This window comes from Manis pentadactyla, chromosome 8, assembly GCF_030020395.1.
Source record: "Manis pentadactyla isolate mManPen7 chromosome 8, mManPen7.hap1, whole genome shotgun sequence".
NCBI lineage: Eukaryota > Metazoa > Chordata > Mammalia > Pholidota > Manidae > Manis > Manis pentadactyla.
The window spans coordinates 111,073,155-111,093,433 of record NC_080026.1 but is presented as its reverse complement, the minus strand read 5'-3'; positions in this window follow the sequence as shown (position 1 = coordinate 111,093,433).

Below are 20,279 nucleotides of genomic sequence, written 5' to 3'. Positions count from 1 at the left end.
AGAATTTAAGGACTATCTTTGGTGTCTGCTCCCTCTTGATCAACCTAAAGTCTGGGAAGTTGCAGGCTAGTTTTTAACAGAGAGGATTTATAAGCCACTATGGAAATATTTTTCACCTAAGTTTACATAACTTTCTGATTTCATCTATATAGATAGTATCATTAAGGAGATATGTACCAAAAGCTATGGATTAAAAAAACTATTTCCTAAAGAGCTAATATTTAATAACTAGTATTATGTATTTCTCAAAGAATCCTGGAGCAGAATCAAACTCCCTACTCCAATATGGAGTGGGAGCTCATTTTGGAAGACGGAGACTCAATATACAGAGAGTATAAAAGCCACGAGCTTCCAGGTCCCGCATTGTGTATGACCTCCTTTCCCTATTGCTACACCAGAGATATGCAAATGGGTGTCATTCTGATGATGGATACAGTGATAATTAATGTTGGTAAGATCTTTTGAAATGAGAAAGTAGAATTTATTAAAGAGGCAAGAAACAAAAGACTAGAGAAAGTGCTCTTGACTGACCAGATTTTATGATGTTACATAACATGTTTTCTTGCACCAGAGGAATAGGGCAGACGACTTTAAAAATACTTTTTTGTTTTTAAGTCTTCCTGTTACTTTGACAAAAGCAAAAAGCTGTCTGAGTTAGCAGTTACTTAAAATGTTTGAAGGGTCAAGCGTCTGGGAGAATGGGAGGCAAATGATGTAGCTCCCACTCCTGTGTTTCATCTTTATTCAGCAAGCATGTATCAAATACAGAGTGTGTGTCAGCAATATTCTAGGTTGTACCAGAGATATAAATAAGTCTAGGAAGGCAATGCTTTCCACAAATGACCTTATTATTTAGTAGAGGACGTGAGATGTAGGAACATCTACAATATAAGAATGTAAAATGTGGGCATAAGAAAAGTACGAAGTACTTTTCAGTGGTAATTGGGACATTTGTGGGAAGTCAGCTCTTGAACTGGTCATGAATTGAATGAGATCTTCCAGGCAGAGGTAACTGTCTGGGTAAAAACATGGTCAACTACCTCCTCTGTCAAGTGCTCTCTGACACTGTCTCCACTCCCCATCCCCTTCCTGCCCCCAGTAGAGGTATATTTGTGTGCTCCCTCTGCCTTACTGCAAACTGTAATCTGTACAGACTTTCATTCTGATAATTTTATTCTAATTGTTGTGTACAGGTCTGTCTCTCCAGAAAACCTAAAGTCCTGTAGGGCAGGATTCGTGCCTTTTTGTTTGTTTGCCTAACACTGAGCAGGGTTTTTGACATAAGGTACCTACTCAGTACAGACTTGAGGTAGAAGGGAAATAAATTACAGAATACCTTCAGGGATCATTGAATGCTACAATTTGGCTGGAATCAAAGATGCATGAAGGAGAGCAATGGGAATCAGAGCTACCGAAGTGGGTTGGAAAGTAGGTCCGACTCTATCAAGTGTTGGTGAGTAAGTGGAGCAGTGGAAATTCTTCCATGCTTCTAGTGAGACTCTAAGTTGGTGTGACCATATGTAGAACAATTTATCAACATCTAACAGTCAGAGATGTCATATCCTGTGACCTGGTAATTCCAATTCTAGAGAAACTCTTGCTCATATATACAAAGAGACACATTCAGTATACTCAGAGCAAAAAGTTGGAAACAAACTCAGTGTCCATCAGCAAGAGAATGGATGAACAACTACAGATGCATCAATAATGAATAATGAATAGCTATGATGTTACATATATTATATATGACATTAATATTAGTTATACATAATGAATTATAATGCATAACTGCAGATATATCAACATGAGTATTATAAATATAATATTGAGGGGGAAAAAAACAAGGCTGCAGGAGAATTTCTATGTTATCTTTTATATTAAGATTCAAATACCATAAGACAGTGTTATGCATTATTTTGGGATATATATATAAATGCCTAGGAAGAATGAATACCAAATTCAAGACAGAAGGGAAGGAGATGTGATGTGATCAGGGAAGTTTTATGTTAATATAAGGGCCTCGACTCTGTTGACCATGTTACATTTATTAAGTGGGATGCAGGGTATATGGGTTTTGTAGTATTAATTTTAACATAGTCTGTGTATTTTAAATAGTGCATGAAATATTTTTTTTAAGGTTTGTTGGACCCATATTACAGTGGGGCTGGAATACCATTGCCATACTCAGGAGATGAGGTGGTGTTCGGTAGTTCACAGAGAACTCTTGCAGGCTATTGAACAGGTAAGAGATGTCCTTGGAGGTAATAGCTTCGAGTCAGCTATAGAAGATAGTGCTATATAAGGTATTGGACAAAATCACCAAGGTGTTAACTAAATAGGAGATGAATTCCCTTTATTCCCCTCTTCTTCTCTTGACCATACATGGATCCTTTAAATCCTTCATAGCCTGTTTTCCTTTCTTAAAAGTCTTAAGTCTTTTTTTAACCAGTTGATTCCAGGTTCTTGTATCATCTCTTGATATTCCTTTCCTATTTTGTCTGTTCTTATAAAATCCTCTCACCACACACTCAGTCCAGTTTTCCTAATCTTGCCTCCTGACTATTTATTATGTTTTTCCTTATTTTGAGGTATCTCATTTCTAGCCTTTAAGTTTTTCCTAAATTTACCTTTCCTACAAAGCTTTCCTTGATGAAAGCAAAACCTTTGATTAAAAATTTCTGAGATAAATATGTTTGCAACACAGTGTAAAATAGAACAACATTCATCCTACAATAATAGCTAATAAGTGCTGTTCCTTATTGAGCGCTTAGTATGTGCCAGGTATTGTTTAAACACTACATATATTGTCATTTAATTCTCATAACAAACCTATGAGATTTGTGCAGCTATCATCCTCATTTTAGAGATAAACTGAAGTAAAGAGAAGTTAAATAATTCATTCAAGAATACTCTGGCAGAACTAAATGCTGGACTGTGGAGTCGAATCCAAGCACTCTGGTTCTAAAGCCCATACTCTTAATCCTATCTCATCAAGCTGCTTCACCATGTCAATAAAGACACCCCGAAAGTGGGAAGTAAATCTGGGCTATCCTGTGGGACAGGTTAGAAGCTCTAGTTTCATTAAAAAAAAAAGGCAACTGTAGAAAGGTAGTGATTATTCCTTTTTGCCTCCTCTAATTTCTCTGACTTTCCAACTCTACTGTTGTTCTCTAAAGGCAAGACCCATGTCTTATTTATCTTGATATTTCCAATGCCTGACACAATGTTAGGCCCATTGGAGACCTTTTATAAGTGTGGATAAATAAATAAATTGAATGTGATTAAATAAGCATAAAAAATAGTTGCAGTTCTGTTCTTCAGAAAGTTCTTTTTAGCTGAAGACACTTCAACCCTCTCAACTATGATCAAATAACAGTTACAAAAATATAGAACATATACTTCTTTCTTAGCAGTAGTTGTGTTTTGAAAAATATCATATACAAATTAAATCATGTTTTCCTTATGTCTTTTTTTATTTTATTTTATTATTTGAGATTTGATATTTGATATTTGAGATTCTAGATCAAAATTTCTGCTAGAAACTACTAGAGTACTAACTATTAAACTAGCCACTAAAACTTTAACTTCATTCACTTTCTGTCTTTATGTTTCTGCCCACCCATCTACCTCTCAGACACTGGCTGGTAAATTGACTATAAGAAACTTCAAGTTATTTTCAGAAGAATACAGAATATATTATAAATACTGCCTAAACACACATGTGTGTGTATGATATGTATATAATATTGGCTCATGATAATCACATGAGCCAATTCTTTATGGTAAGTCTATCTATAGTTAAATACATAGATAGAGATAGACGTCCCATTGTTTTTTTCCTCTGTAAAACCCCTGCTAATACACTATAAAATAGGATTTTTTTAAAGCTTAGTTTGCTCACACTTAAAAAACTCTTCAATGTAGTATCTCTGCATTTGATTAATCATAAAATATTCTGAAATGCAGCTATAGGAGTCTCTCCTAAGGAGGCTGTCTAGTGTGTAGAAAGGGCTTGTGCTTGAGTGTTAGAGTGACAAGAGTTGAATTCTGGTTGTGCCACTAAAGCAGACTTTAGACGAGTCATTTAATCTCTTGAGATTCAGATTCCTTATTTGAAAAAAAGAGCTAGTAGCTTATGTTTCATCATACTAATGACAATGGATCCATACTGAGGCACATCGTCATGAAACTTTGGAAAACTGAGGACAAAGAGAATATCTTAAGAACATTCTTTTTCAAGAGACTAACAGAGAATGGGCTTTTCCAAAACAAGGAGACACCAAGAAAGAGGAACACAAAGGATCCAAGAGATGGGAACCCAACCTGAGAGAGAAGAAAAGGGAATCTGTAGAATGATGCTGAAGAGAATTCCCAGGACAAGAGCTATGCGGCAGGCTTAGGAAGCAAGCAGTCCTGGTTGGAGCAGGAGAGAAGGTTCCAGGAGAGATTTCTTCAAGAAGGTTAAGTTGATAGGATACCTAGTATGACCAAATGGACTGAGAAGAGAAATAGACAATTGGTGGGGAGGTTGGGTTGAACTCATAAGTACACAGAAAACTAAAAGAAAAAAAAACAACCACTAGGTTCAGAGAAAACAAAAAGTTGTGCAAGAAAGAAATCATGGATATATTACATGGCTTGTGTGTGAACAGTATTTACATAGTCATGGTAAAATAAACACTGATTACTGGTTTAACCCAAAATTAAACACAACTATATTGGGAGGACAGGGAAAGTAAAGCATGCACACACCCATGCAAATGAGTGAGAATGTGCTGGTGGTGAGAAGGTGAAATTCTCATCTTCCATGGTGGGAAGTCAATAAATAATGCATAAAACTTAAAACAATTTGGAAAGTAGCCATATAAAAAGCATATCATTTAGAGATTCAGAAGTAAGTGCCGAAAGAGTCAGCTAAAAAGAGTTGAAAATAGTTACCTCTGAGAAGCAGAAAATGGAGAGGAGTGGATAGGGTACTGCTATTTTCAAAACAAGCCTACTGAAATGATTTGACTCTTTAAACTATGGATAGCTATAACTTAAATATAAACAAAGACAAAATGCAAAGAAACTACAAGAGATTTTTCAAGTGAGCAGAGCCCATTGGGACATCCACCCACTCACTCTGCCCCAGTCTATTACCACAACATCGTCTTCCTACCTCACCAACTTTCCCCACCACCACCTCCTCAACACCCAAACCAGGAGACTAAGAGTAGAAAGGAGTCCCTAGTTGAATGTGGGACCTGCTCTGCCAGGATCTTATTAGGAGCCCTGGGTCTTTAGTCTATTTTCAGTTGATAACATCTCCCTAGGAAATTTAAAACTTCTACTGTAGGTGCAAATACGAAAACCAGATTGTCTCTCCTAATGTTTCTTCTTCCTTACATTTCACTGAAGATCTTGACACTAAAACCCTTGCTTTTAAATGCACTTTCTACTCTTCTTTCTTTAAATTTTCCTCCTTTAGAGGCAGGAATGGCTTCAGGGTCCATCTGCTTTTGGCTGGTACTCACATCTGCTGAGTCTTTTTTTTTTTAATATTTAATTTCTGAAATTCATTTTACACAGATACACGATGAAGAATGAAGTTGATCTTAACAACTATTCACTGTTCCTTGCACATACCCTTAACCCCCTGGCCTCACTGTATCCTGTTCCCTTAGCTAAATCAAACTCTGGTTAAATCCAATCTTTTGCCTCCGCCTTGCACAGTTGTCCAATGCTGGGGTAGAAAACAGCCCTGACAACATGATCCCTGACTATAAGTGGATCCTTAGTATTTTGTTACACCCACCAAATCTTTAATGCCTGGGTAACAGATGACTGTGGTTACCTTTCACCCCACTTGCCTTCACAGGGATAAAAAGCAGAGGTACACTAGCTATGGTTTCTTTTTTGCACAGAATAGTGTCTTTAACCCACCAAATTCTAGAATATGTTCCCTTTCTCTTTCACTGGCTATTCCTCTGGTTCTGATTCTAAGGCTCGTCCATGACATAAATAAGGGAACTGTTTGGAGGACACAGAGTGGTGCTGGTAGATCAGGTAAGCCCATTCATTCTTTGCATAGTACTTAGGGGAGAAGAATGTTTCATTTTAGATTAGTTGAAAGCAAAACATTTCACACCGTCCTTGGCTCTGACCTAAATACTCTCTTATCTGTGATAGAGAAGGTGTGCTTATCCTATTTTCAATTAAACAAAGCTAGAAGAGATACTTAATATCTTGTAAGAAAGAATTGGGATTCAAAAAGCTCTCAATACATTCCAAACTTAGGCTTAAAAAATAAATATCGTTTACCAGGGATGCTTTTAAAGTACCATGCTTCTATTTAGAATATTAATTTCACATAGCTTGTGGAAGATTTACCTTAACAGTCAAGTGAAAAAGGCTGTGAGTCTTAGCTAACTGCAAGCTTAGCGAGTTGACAGCAGGAAGGGGCTAGAAAGTGGCTGCCAAAAAAGTAAATGCTTCTCTTTCTACTTCCCTGAGAACATAGGCAGGATTGTTTATGCTATATCAATCTGTCACCAATAAATATCAACTGAGGATCTGCTATGTGTCTAGTATGAGGTGGCAGGTAGAGAGCAAGAGGAAGAACTCAAGGATTTCTCAGCAGGTTGCCAAGCACCATACACACAGGAAATAATGGCAATAATGATAGCTTAAATTTGAATAATGCTTCAGTTTATCGTGTCCAGTCATTTATATAATCTCTTTTGACTGATAGCTACCCCATGAGGCATTAAGTCTGTTGAAAAGATAATATTCATCCGAGTATATTTGAAGATCTACTTGGTTTTGTTAAGTGATTCATGAATTGGGCAGCATCCCATCTAGCAAGTAAAGAGACACTACAAGGAATTGCACAAAATGAAGGTTTTTGTGGACAGGAGAGTGGGGCAAAAAGTTATTAGCAAAAGAAAAAATTAGGGATTATTTCAGATAAGGTCATCCTCCTTTGGGGAGTTAATACAGATTACTTCACTAGTGCTCTGGAAATTCCAGATTGATTAGCTTGAAATTCTACTCCTGAGAGAGGCTGAAACTGCAATTAAGTTAGGCATTAAGCCCTGGTGTGGTGACTTGTCTAGCAGAAGTGACCCCTTGCTGGGCCTGTGTTTTTCTTTTTAACAGGGACTAGTATTCAGAATATATAAAGAACTCTTATAACTGAACAACTTAAAAAATAATAATAATCCAATATTTAAATGGGCAAAGACTATAAACAGACATTTCTCAAAGAAGATATGCAAATGGACAATAAGCACATGAAAAGATATTCAACATCATTAGTCATTAGGGAAATGCCAATCAAAATTGTAGTAAGATGCTACTCACACATGCTAGGATTGTTATAATGAAAAAAACACTTAATGGCAAGTGTTGGTAAGTTTGCAGAGAAATTGGAGCCCTTATACACTGCTGGTCGGAATGTAAAATGGTGCCACTGATTTGGAAAACTGTTTGGTAGTTCCTTAAAAGTTAAACATAGACTTACCATATGACCCAGAAATTCTCCTAGATGTATATCCAAGAGAATTGGAAACATATGTACACACAAAAACTTATACATGAATGCTCATAGCAGTATTATTCACGATAGCCAAAAGTAGAAACAACCCAAATATCTCTCAACTGATGAATGGATAAACAGAATATGGTATGTCCACACAATGGAATATTATTGAGCAATAAAAAGGATGAAGTACTGACATATGCTGCAACATAGATGAACCTTGAAAACACTACACTAAGCAAAAAAGCCAGCCACAAAAGACTGCATACTGCATGATTCCATTTACATGAAATATCCAGAACAGGGAAATCTACAGAGACATAAAGTGAAACTGTGAGTGATTCCATAGGACTGGCATGGGGGGATTGAGATGGGCTCTCATTGGGGGATATGAGGAATGACTGCTAGTAGGTAGGGAATTCTTTCCGGGGTAATGACAATGTTCTAAAATTAATTGTGATGATGGTTACCAAACTCTGTGAATATACTAAAAACCATTGAACTTTAAATGGGTGAATTTTATGGTATATGAATTATATCTCAGTAAGGCTGTTGTAAAAAAATTGAGGACCCTGAAAAGTTTTTGTTTATGTGCATTATATCTAAGAAACATTCACTGTATTAGAAATTAAAACATGCATTTTAAATATTTATTTTTAAATAACATTACATATAACACAAAAGATGTTTTTATGAGAAATGACTGTATTTTCCAAAACAAACAAAAAAATATTTAGTGAGAGTTGTGTTATTTTATTTATTTATTTATTTATTTTTGTTTTGCTATCATTAATGTACAGTTGCATGAACATTATGGTTACTAGACTCCCCCTAAGATCAAGTCCCCACCACATACCCCATTACAGTCAATGTCCATCAGCATAGTATGATGCTATAGAATCACTACTTGTCTTCTGAGTTGTGTTATTTTTATGAATGTCTTTAATGTTTGACTTAATAGAAGATAGCAGGATTCCCATATCAGTTGCCATATATTGTTTAAAGTATATGAAGAAAATCTAATCTCACACAGATAATGTAATAGGAAAAGGGAAGAGTATTTAATAGCCTTTTTAAAGATAATGGCAGATATTTTTCTTTGATACCACATGAAAACTCAACAAGTAATAGTTTATTAAATGTTCATTGAAATGTGAAATCTGAAACCGTATCAATGAACTTTTTGTTTTCTGTTACATTAAAATGCATTGGTCTCTCTTGAATTTTGAATTCACTTTTTATCCATGCATGATTTTGTCACTTTGTGCTTTGGTCATTTGTAAAATAGTGGGCCCACTGAGTTATGCAAGACTTACAAAATGTTGACATATTTCTTTCTACAATATCAAAAAATTACATTTTTTAATATCACCACTGATTTCATCAGACGAGTCCATTAATTATTGGGAAGCTGTCAAACTCAGTGGCACGTGCAAGGTTTCCAAAATCTTTCTTGAAAGCTCAAATTTTATCATTGGGACAAATATTGTAAGTTGTTTCCTGGGAGTAACGATCTCACTTTGCCAATGTTTGAGAAATTGTCTGCCAAATACTCGAGTCCGAATATCCATATTTCAAGTAAAAATGATGTTATATGAAAAAAAAAAGGTTAATTCAGCTCACAACAAATGATTGTAGTAATGCTTTTCCTCTTCATTCTTTGATATGCCTCAGAAGGGCCTTATGCATACTTCCTGTTTTATGACACAGACTCTTAAAAAGCCACATTCTCCATGGTCAACTTTTACTACAATTAGTGATTTTTACTTCTTTATCAAGAACACTCAAGTCCCTGCACCCCGCTCAGGTGCGTGGCAGTGAGGAGCACAATGACCACTAGTGCGGCTGGGTGCTACTGCCTTGCTTCCTGCTGAAGTGCAGAGAGTTTACCCACCATAACTTGGGCACAAATGTCAACATGATGGTGAAAAAGGGCAAATAAAGGCTTACTATTACTATATGAATCATTTTGGGCTCACAAATCCCCTGCAGATTTCTTGGGGAATCTTCAGGGATCCATGAGTCACATGTTGAAAGACCTTGTGTTAAATGTCTCTCCCAAAGTCATGCATCTAGTAAGTAGTGGAAATAGTACTTGAAACTAAGGCCTATTGACTTCTAGTCTAAGAGTTTCCCCATTGTACGACAGAATGCCAAAATGGGTGATACAGATATGAAGAATATTGTGAACTCATATTAAAACCAAATAATTAAATTTCTACCAGAGGCCTACTTAGAAATGCAATTAGTGGTTATCAGCCAGATAACATTTTTTTAAATTTTGGTATCATTAATTTACAATTACATGAGCAACATTATGGTTACTAGACTCCCCCCAGTATCAAGTCCCCAGCACATACCCCATTACAGTCACTGTCCATCAGTAGTAAGATGCTATAGAATCACTACTTGTCTTCTCTGTGTTATACTGCCTTCCCCATGCACCCACCCTGCTACATTATGTGTGCTAATCATTAATGCCCCTTTCTACCCTTATCCGTCCCTTCCCACCCATCCTCCCCAGTCCCTTTCCCTTTGGTAACTGTTAGTCCATTCTTGGGTTCTGTGAGTCTGCTGCTGTTTTGTTCCTTCAGTTTTCTTTGTTCTTCTACTCCACAGATGAGTGAAATCATTTGGTACTTGTCTTTCTCCGCCTGGCTTATTTCACTGAGCATAATACCCTCTACCTCCATCCATGTTGTTGCAAATGGTAGGATTTGTTTCTTTCTTATGGCCGAATAGCATTCCATTGTGTATATGTACCTCCTCTTCTTTATCCATTCATCTACTGATGGACACTTAGGTTGCTTCCATTTCTTGGCTATTGTAAATAGTGCTGCGATAAACATAAGGGTGCATATGTCTTTTTCAAATTGGGCTGTTGCATTTTTAGGGTAAATTCCTAGGAGTGGAATTCCTGGGTCAAATGGTATTTCTATTTTGAGTTTTTTGAGGAACCTCCATAGTGCTTTCCAGGTAACATTATTTTAAGCTTATCCAGACTAGGTCATAAAAACAGCTTAATTAGATGTGCTTAAAACCATGAAGAGATGAGTTGTAACTAGACAATCAAAAGAGACAAGGCTGACATCCATGTCATAGGCTGAAAATAACAAAACTGAACTATTACCTTTGAAAAGGGCTTTCATGTACTTGAAATCGTAATCTTAAAAGTAGGTGGTACCTCAGAGGAAATCTAGTCCATTAGCTCACCACACAGGAACCTGCTCACATCATCTCAGACAGGTTGAACAAATCCAGAGAGGAGTGGCTTACCTTTCCCAAGACTTCATAAATGTTCCAGTTGTTTTGACTTAAAATCGGCCCTACTCTCACCCAAGTTACACTACATTTCCACAGTTTCACTTCTTTATTCAACCCTCCCAAGCACTAAGGAATAGGTCTATTTCTCTTCTGCAGCCTATTTTAGATCGGCTACCAAGTTCCCTCATATATCCTCCCCATCTCGGTCTAAAAGTACTCCTAAAATACTCAGTTTCTTCCACTTTCTTTTTTTGTCTGGACATACTCCAGAGTTTACTGTTTGTATTTGGTTTTGGAGGACCAGGTGTGGTCTTTACTCACTCCTGCAGGCCTCCTCCCAGTCTCCCTCCCCTCCCCACCCCCGTGCAGTGGTCCTGAGCTACCTTTCCTTCCCCACTGATTGAGTCCTTCTTGCATTCCAGGCACTGTCCATTCAATTCCCAGAAAAACCCTATAAAGTATGTTCCTTCAATAGCCCTCCCCCACCTTTAAGGCATCACAGGTTGAGGATTTTTGCTAATCGTATATAGCTGTGTAACTACCACCTCAATCAAGATGTAGAACAGCTCCCTCACCTTCAAATTCCCTCATTCTCTCTTGTAGTCACATATATAATTTTTTAAATGGAATAACTTTGTACAGACTATTTTTTTAACCTGAATGTTTCTATTAACAAAATATATCAAACGTCTTTTGGTGACAATTAGTATAGTTTTACAACATAATTTTAATGTCTGCGTAGTGGTCCATTAAATGTTTCCTGATTAATTTAACCAATGTTCTTTTATCAGATATCTATTTTTTTTTATAAAGTCCTACTCCCTCTTCTTGGATTATTTTTTTACTTCTATTATACTATTCTAGTTAGTTTGTTTTTATATCTGATACTACTTGTCTGTTTTGCTAAATGAATCCTCCTTTTACCTGTTAAGTGTTGGTACTTCCCAAGATCCTATTGTTGAATCTTCTTAATCTTTATTACTTTCCCAGGTGATCAATTTTCTCCCTAGTTTTACTATAAACTCCTTGTATCTTATTTTTATTTCTTTTCCAAACACCAAGATCCTTATTCCCTACCATCTACTGGGTATTATTTCCATGTGGATGTTCTTATGATTCAAATGCCACATGTCAAAAATTGAACTACACCCTTTCCAAAATCTGCTTCTTTTCCCTCTTTCTCTTTTTGACTGCTTATTTCAGTTAGTGGAGGTGCTACCCTTCCAGTCACCCAGAAGAGAAACCTCAAAGTCGTCTTTGACTCCTCTCCTCCCTTATCTCACATATCCAATCAATTAAGTGCTATTGATTCATCTGCAAAATGCCTCTCAGCTTGTGTCCTTCCTTTCCATTTCCACCATTACTATTCCAGTTTTTAGATCCCATGACCCCCCAACTGATCTTCCAGCCCTAATCTAATCCTCCTTTGGTCTGTTCTTCATGTTGTCTAAAAAGTTAACTTTCTGAAATAGACTATTTCCCTCTTCTGCTTGAAAATACCTGATGGTTCCCTATGGATTACAGAATCAAGTCAACCCTCCATGTTGGATTTCCGAGCCACCTTTCCACCTCTTCCCTCCACTCTTCACTCCTCCTTCATGCTCGGTTCACATTAGCCACGAACTGTTCATGAACCCAGCCGCGGCCTCTACTCTGTCCTGCCACTAGCCAGCCTTTCATCTGCTTGCTGATTCTTGGCTCTCTGCCTCTTGCACGATAGGTGTTCCCTCTATTGCAGACGGGAATAACTGCGCTCTGCCTACTGGCCTGTCCTGGTTTGCAAGGTCTCACCCCTCACAGGCAGCCCTGGATTAAGAACCCATATTGATAACCCTGAGTTAGGGAGGGGCTTGCAGTGAGGAAAGGGAAAAATGTCTCTTCACTTTTCTTCTCAGCAAAGGCCGCTGGCGCTGTGCTGGGAGAGAACAGTGTTTTCCCTTCTCACGTAAACCTCTCCTGGGGTCTTGTAGTGCGGATGTCTCCCCAGCTGATCGGTACTTTAGTATTTTCCCCATTCCAGAGAACTGCACACTTGAGGTCTAGAAGAGCAGGGGACGGAGTCAGGTTTCCCTCCCCAAAACAGGCGACAGGCGACCGGTAATTCAAAGAAAGAGAGGCTGTAAAGGTAGCACCTCCTGATTGGAGCAGACCGAGTCAGACAAGCTTGGGGGCTGCTGATTGGCTCTCGCTTGATCAGGCGCTGTTGGGCTGTTGTAAATGTAAATAGCTCTGTGACCGGCAGTAACCCCGGTGAGAGGGGGCGGAGAGGGAGGCTCTTCCTCTCCATTCATGTCTGCTACCAGCCAAGCCCAGACAGGCAGGCCCTTTAGCGAAGGGGGTTGGGCAGGACAAGGCTAGGGGTTGTGTCTTCGGAGATCTTCAGTTTGAGGGGAGAGTTAATACCCGCCCCCAGGTCTAGCCAGGGCTGGCGGCTTCCATACAGAGCTGCTGCCTTTCTGCACTCAGCTTTGACTGTTTGAAAGGATTTAATGGAATGTTCTGTGCGAAGATGGAGGTGGTGGAAGGCTGGAAGGCGCTAGGAGGGTAGTTTTATGGGGTAACATAAATGGCTGTAATGGGTGTGCCACAGGGACATGGGAGCCTGTCCCCACCTGTTCCTGGTCACAAAATCCTGTTTGTGGTAAAGGCAAGAGGGGAGGCAGAGTCTAAAGTCAGAGGGGCTCCTGCTCAGCTTGCCTGATGATGGGCTTTCTAGGAGAGGTGCAACTTCTCCCACCCTTGACTCCTGGGGAAAGGAAAGTCTGTGGGCACTGGCTCTGTTGGAAGTAGGTAGGAGGAAAGGAATGAATCCACACACATTAAGAATAGAGGGTGACCCTCACACATTGCCAGTGGAAATAAAAATGTCACAGCCACTGTGGAAAACAGTTCTGTGGTTACACAAAAATTTAAACAACTGCCATGTGATCCAACAACTCCACTCCTAGGTGTGCACCCAAATGAATTGAAAACAGGTACTCAAATACTTACTATACACAAGTGTTCATAGCAACACTATTCACCATGGCCAAAAGGTGGAAACAACTCAAGCGTTCAATAGAAGAATAGAGAAATCATCTGTGACATTTATATACAATGGAATATTATTCAGCAGTAAAAAGGAATGAAATACTGGTATAAGCTACAACAGATATGAACCTTGAAAGCAGTAGGCTGAGAGAAGGGGCCAGACACAGAAGGTCACCTATTGTAGGACTCCATTTATGTGAAATATCCTGAATAGGTAGATCCATAGAGACAGAAAGGAGATTGGTGGTTGCCAGGTGTTGGGGGGAGGGGAGAAGATGGAGAGCAGCTATTTAACAAGTACAGTCTTCCTTTGGGTCAATGAAAGGTTTTGTACTAGATGGAGGTGGTGGTTGTATGACACTGTGAGTGGACTGAATGCCACTGAATTGTTCACTTCAAATGTTCACCTTTAAAATGGTTACTTTTGTTATGTCAATTTTACTTCAATTAAAGAATACATATATACGTACACACACACACACACACACACACACACACACACACACACACACACACATATATACACACATGAAACAAACACAAAGACTAAAGTGTGACTTCTTACTGCTGTCCAGAATTCTCTGAGAAAGGAACAGGACTATAGCAATGAGAAATTCTGTGCCCTCTCCTGCCTTTCACTTTCACTTTCCTCTCATTGCCCATTTTGTCTGGTTGGTCACAGAGTGTTTTAAAGCCTGGCATGGCCCTGGCTAGTTTCTCACTGCTTACATGGGAAATGGCCAGGAGGGGGAGGGCCCCTGCGGCCCCTCTGAGACAGTCATAGCCTGCACCCAGAACTAGCGTGAGTCAGCATGGCAGACACTTGGCCTTTGTGTGCTCTCTCTGGCCTGGGTGTAGCAGGCTGGGCAGGACAGGGCCGGGGGAGGGGCAGGCCTGGGTCCTGAAAAGGGGAGGGCTCTGCCTCCAGCAAGCCGAGTGTGGAAGCTCCTTGGAACCTGCGATCAAGGTCTGTGGTATTTGCCCCAAAGCCAGTGTGCCAGAATCAGCACTTTGCTTGCGGCTTTGAAAGTTAACTACAGGTCACAAAATACAGCTTCACTCCCAGTGACATTTCACACAGTGTGTCACAGAGGCAGAATTTCAAACAAGACATGAGATCTTTCGATAACTGTATCTAGTACTGATTATTTAGGCGCAGGAGACATTCCTAAAAGAAGATGCCCTTAAGGGTCTCAAAACCTGATGGAGGGAGGAGTATGGTTTGAAAAGTATAGAGGAAATGTCAGGTACATTTCTATTGTTTGAGAGGAGGGCTTAAAGAGAGCTTAAAACTCAGGTGTAGTTGAATGTTAAAATAGGTCATGAGGTGGAGTGAGTTGGGTTCTTCCAGAACAAAGGCCCCGCATTTGCAGTCTGACTTTGCAGAAATTAAGCTTCCTGCCATTACAGTCAAGCTTTGTCTCTGAGTATAACTGAGTATCACCAGGCATATGCTTGGATGGATCAGAGATATATGCACTCCAGGCTTATCTAGTTTGTCATCTACTGCACACCCAATATAGAGAGTAGTTAATGGCCGTAGTGCTGGAGTCGGATCACAGCACCATTACTCACTCCATCACAGCTTGCTTTCTTTCCAAATGAACTCAGTTACCTCATCAGTAAACTTTGGGGTAGTAATAGTGCCTACTTCCAAAATGGTGAGATAATGAATGCATTATCAAGCCCTCAGGGCACTGTCTGGCTATAGTGAATGTTATCAGTGCATCCATTGACTCAGTGGACTCAGAACATGGGTTGTCTGTATCAAAATGTTGAATTGGAGTTTATGTAGTGGTGCCAACCTCGTTAACTAATGTACAACGTGATATATGGATTTTCCCAAGGAATTTTGTAAAGCAAGAATATGATCCTAGACTCTCTAGTATATAGCAACTGCCTTTTCTCCTGGGGCTTTGTCTCCTTGTAGTTGGAGAACAGAGACCACATCACTATAAAATTAAGAGAATATGGAGGACTTCTTTTGATTACATTTGGATTTGAATCTCAGCTATTTACAATTAGCAGTAAAAACAATAGAACAGAAGGCATTTTTTTCCTCATTTAAAAAATTGAGATATAATTCATAGGCCATAAAATTACCCCTCAAAGTATATGATTCAATGGTTTTTAGCATTTTCAGAGTTGTGCATCCATCACCACATCTAACTTTAGAACATTTTATCCTCCTCCTAGAATACAGCCAGCCACTAGTGAGCAATCACTCCTCATTCCTTCCCCCAGCCCTTGGCAGCCACCAATCTGCTTTCTGTCTGGATATTTCATATAAATGTAGTCACACAATCTGTGGTCTTTTGTGTCTATCTTTTTCCACTTAGCATAATGTTTTCAAAGTTCATCCATGTTGTAGAGATGAGTTCTTCATTCCTTTTTGTAGCTGAATAATATCCCATCACATGGCTATACCACATTATGTTTATTTATTCCCCTCTCGATGGGCATTTGTGTTGTTTGTATCTTTGGGCTATTATATAGCATATAATGCTATGAACTTTCATGTCCAACTTTGCATGGACTCATGTTTTCAATTCTCTTGGGCATACACCTAGAAACAGAATTGCTGGGTCTTATGGTGATTGTTTTAACCTTTTGAGGAACTGCCAAACTGTTTTCTGAAGCAACTGAACAATTTTAGATTCCCCCCAGCAGTGTTAAGAGGGTTCCAATTGCTCTATGCCCTCACCATTACTTGTAATTTACTGTCTTTTTAATTATAGCCATCTCAGGGAGTATGAAGTAGTATTTCATTGTGGTTCTGATTGGCTTTTCCTTGAGAGCTAATAATAGTGAACAACTATTCATCTGCTTATTGGATTTGTGTATCTTCTTTGGAGAAATGTCTGTTCAAATACTTTGCCTATTTAAAAAAAATCTTTTATTGTTAAGTTGTAAGAGTTCCTTTTATATTCTGGGTACTAGTCTCTTATCAGGCATGATTTGCAAATATTTTCTGTCAACTGTGGGTTGTCTTTTTACTTTCTTGATAGTGTCTTTTAAACCACACATTGTAGTTTTGATAAAATCCAATTTATTATTATTTTTTTGCTTATGCTTTTGGTATTGTATCTAAGAATGCATTGCCTAATCCAATGTTATGGATTTACACCTTTGTTTTCTCCTCAGAGATTTATGAGATTTATAGTTTTAGCTGACCCACTTGTAGTTAATGTTTATATAGGCTGTGAAGTAGTGGGCCAACTTCATTCTTTGCATGTGCATATCCAGTTGTCCCAACTTAATTTGTTGAAAAAACTATTCTTATATATTCATATATTCTGAAATGTTTATACTGGTACTACACTGTCTCAATGACTGACCCTTTGAAGTAATTTTGAAACCAGAAAATCTGAATCCTCCACCTTTGTGCTTCTTTTTCAAATTTGTTTTGGCTATTCTGGGTCCCTTGAATTGCCATGTGAATTTTAAGATCAGCTTGTCAGTTTCTGTAAAAAAAAAATGCAGTTGGAATTTAGATAGGGATTGCACTGAATCTGTAGATCAGTTTGGGGAATGTTAACAGCTTAAATCTTCCAACCCATGAGCATGAGATTTCTTTCATTTATTTAGGTCTTCTTTAATTTCTTTCAATTACGTTTTATAGTTTACAATGTATCCTTCTTTTGCACTTCTTTTGTTAGATTTATTCCTTTTTAACTTATTCTTTCTGTGCTGTTATAAATGAAATTCTTTACTTAACTTCATTTGCATACATTCAGTGCTAGTTTATAGAAATACAATTGATCTTTGTATATTGATCTTGTATCCTGCAACCTTGCTGAATTTTTTAGCCCTAATAGTTTTTTGTATGGATTCTTTAGGAATTTTTATGTACAAAATCATGTCATTTGCATACAGAGATAGTTTTACTTCTTTCCAATCTGGATGCCTTTTATTTCTTTTTGTGCCCTGGCAGATATTTTAAGGATTACCCAGGTTCTTCTTCTAGGGAGGAGGGAGAAAACTGGCAGCCACTGGGCATCAGGAATTTTATTTCTATGCTCTTCTCCAGTATCATAAGTTACTTTGTATCCTTTTGTCCATGGTTAAATCTTGATTAAAGAGCCTTGTTATACCTTCCCAAACCTTCCTATTTATACCTTCCCAAACAGAATATGTCAAAAACATGAGTTCATTACTTTACCCACTAGGAGCTCCCATTTTACAACCCACCCTTATAGGTGATTTCTCTCTCAATCTTGAATTCATCTGAACATGTTGATCAAGTTCTAAGGGCTGTCCCCTTTCTTTATCCTTCTTGGAATTTCTGCAGATAGGAATAAGAAAACTACCCAAGGGAAAAATAACTACAAAATACAGACTGCCTAGAGAGAGCATGAAAGAATGTTTAATCAGAGGGAGGATAGTCAGGCATAAAACAGAAGGAAATGAAAAGAAAGTAGCAGAGCTTCATGAGGATAAATTATTTAAACTGGATGCCGGTTAATGGCAAACAATGCAAAGACTTGGAAGGAACAGTTCAATTATAGAATAACTGAAAAAACAGTCCAGCCTAAATATTTAAACAAAATAGAGGGGAAGCAGTAGAAAGCCAGATACGAACTGATGAAGAAAATGCCATCATCAACTTAGGTTATTAATCTGGCAAGACCTCAATGAATACAGACTTGATTTGGATACTCAGAATGTCTTACTGAATCCGGCTTCTTGTCCAAGGTGAGGGCACCTTACATTAGTAAGTGAGGTTAGCTGGTTCTGGGAACTCTGAAAAGCCTAGGGATTGTCAAGATGCCTCCTGTAGGAAGATGGGAGTTTCTTCAGACTGTGAAAAGTCCACCTTCTTTTCCACAGGAGGGTTCTCAGATGGAGGAACTCTAAAGCCATTTCCACCATATGATCATGAAGCCCTCTGTATCCTATGAATTAATAAACCTTCCCTGGGGCTATTCTTCCTTTCTGCTGCTGTTACCAGCATTTTCAGGGAGCCACTTGATTCCCAGGAGAGACTAGGTTTTGGGGGAATGGCCTGCACTGCCCAGCCTGGGTGACAGAGTAAGGAACTGGTTTCCAGAAGAGCGCCTGCCCTGCTGCTCTCTTCCTCTCAGCATCTCTGTCTTAGGCCCATGTGACCATGTGACACAACAGAGACCTGGCACTTCTGCAGGGCGAAGTTGCCAGCCGGTGTTAATATGTTTGATCTGATGGCAGCAGACTCCTGGTTTCCAGCTGCCAAGGCTGAGTTTAACCTAAAGTTACCCTTCAGAGGGCGGGGCCGGTTACTGGGGTATGAGTCAACTATCTAGCTTTGGCTCCTTTTTTACTCTTAAAGGTACAGGAACAGGACGTAGATAGGGTGGTGTTCCTATAAGAATAGATAGTCTAAGTCCCCAGAGACTTTGAATCCCAGCCAAAAAACTGCCAGACTTGGTGCCATCGGATTCACTTCACTTTTATTATGAACAAACACAATCTCAGATCAGTACAACTAGCTTCAGATTTGATATTAATAGAAATTATTCCAAAATTATTCTTAGGTCACAATTAACTACTATCCCACATAAAAAGGGAAAAATCCCACCCAATCAAGGAAAAGGTATCCTGTATATGTTTCCATGGCAATGAGTTTATGCATTCTCAAATTTGTCTGGCTAGTTATCCACCACTTATCCTAATGGAGTTATTCAATCTCTCAGACAGAACCATATAGATTAATGATGGCATCTGGGATACATGGTTCCTGGTGGACACAAGTTCATGGTGGATACAGCTGCTATAAAAATACTCAGACTTAGGAGAATTCCTCTGCTGAAGGATCCCAAATGCTTTATAAAAAGCATTAGTCACGCCTCAAAACTGCCCTTTGAGGTAGGTCAGTATTATTATCCCCATTTTAACAGAAGGAAAACTGAGGCACATTATAGTTAAGTGACTTGCCCAGGGTCACATAGCAAGTCAGTGGCACAGTGGTAGGAGAGGCCCTGGCCTTAACCACCCATGTAACACTGACATCTTGTTTTCTTTAACCTTCCACGTGGACCCATCTGAGCTACACTTACAGAGAATACACTCAGGATACTAGCAAACCAAGGAGAAAACTTTTTCATTTTAAATGCCACAACCATCTTTTAACCTAAAAAAAATTATAAATCAAATACATTCAAATTATTTCCACCCTCCATCAAATGTGGGCACTCAATAAAAACAGCCCTAAGAAAAGTTTCCAAAATGAAGCCCAGAAGGGAATCTCACAAATAGCTATACTTATAGCTCTCCAGCCAGGCCCTCTTTTCTACCAGCCACTTCTGTAGGCTCTCAGGTGCAAAGGAACTCCACAGAGGGAGCGAGAAGGGAGTGAGAGCAGGCTCATATGCAACACTGATTAGAAAAGATGTAAGGCACCCAAATAAGTTGTCATCACACCCACAAAGCAAGGACTGTCAGAAATCCAGACTTAACGGATCTGAGTTTCTGGACCATTAATGAA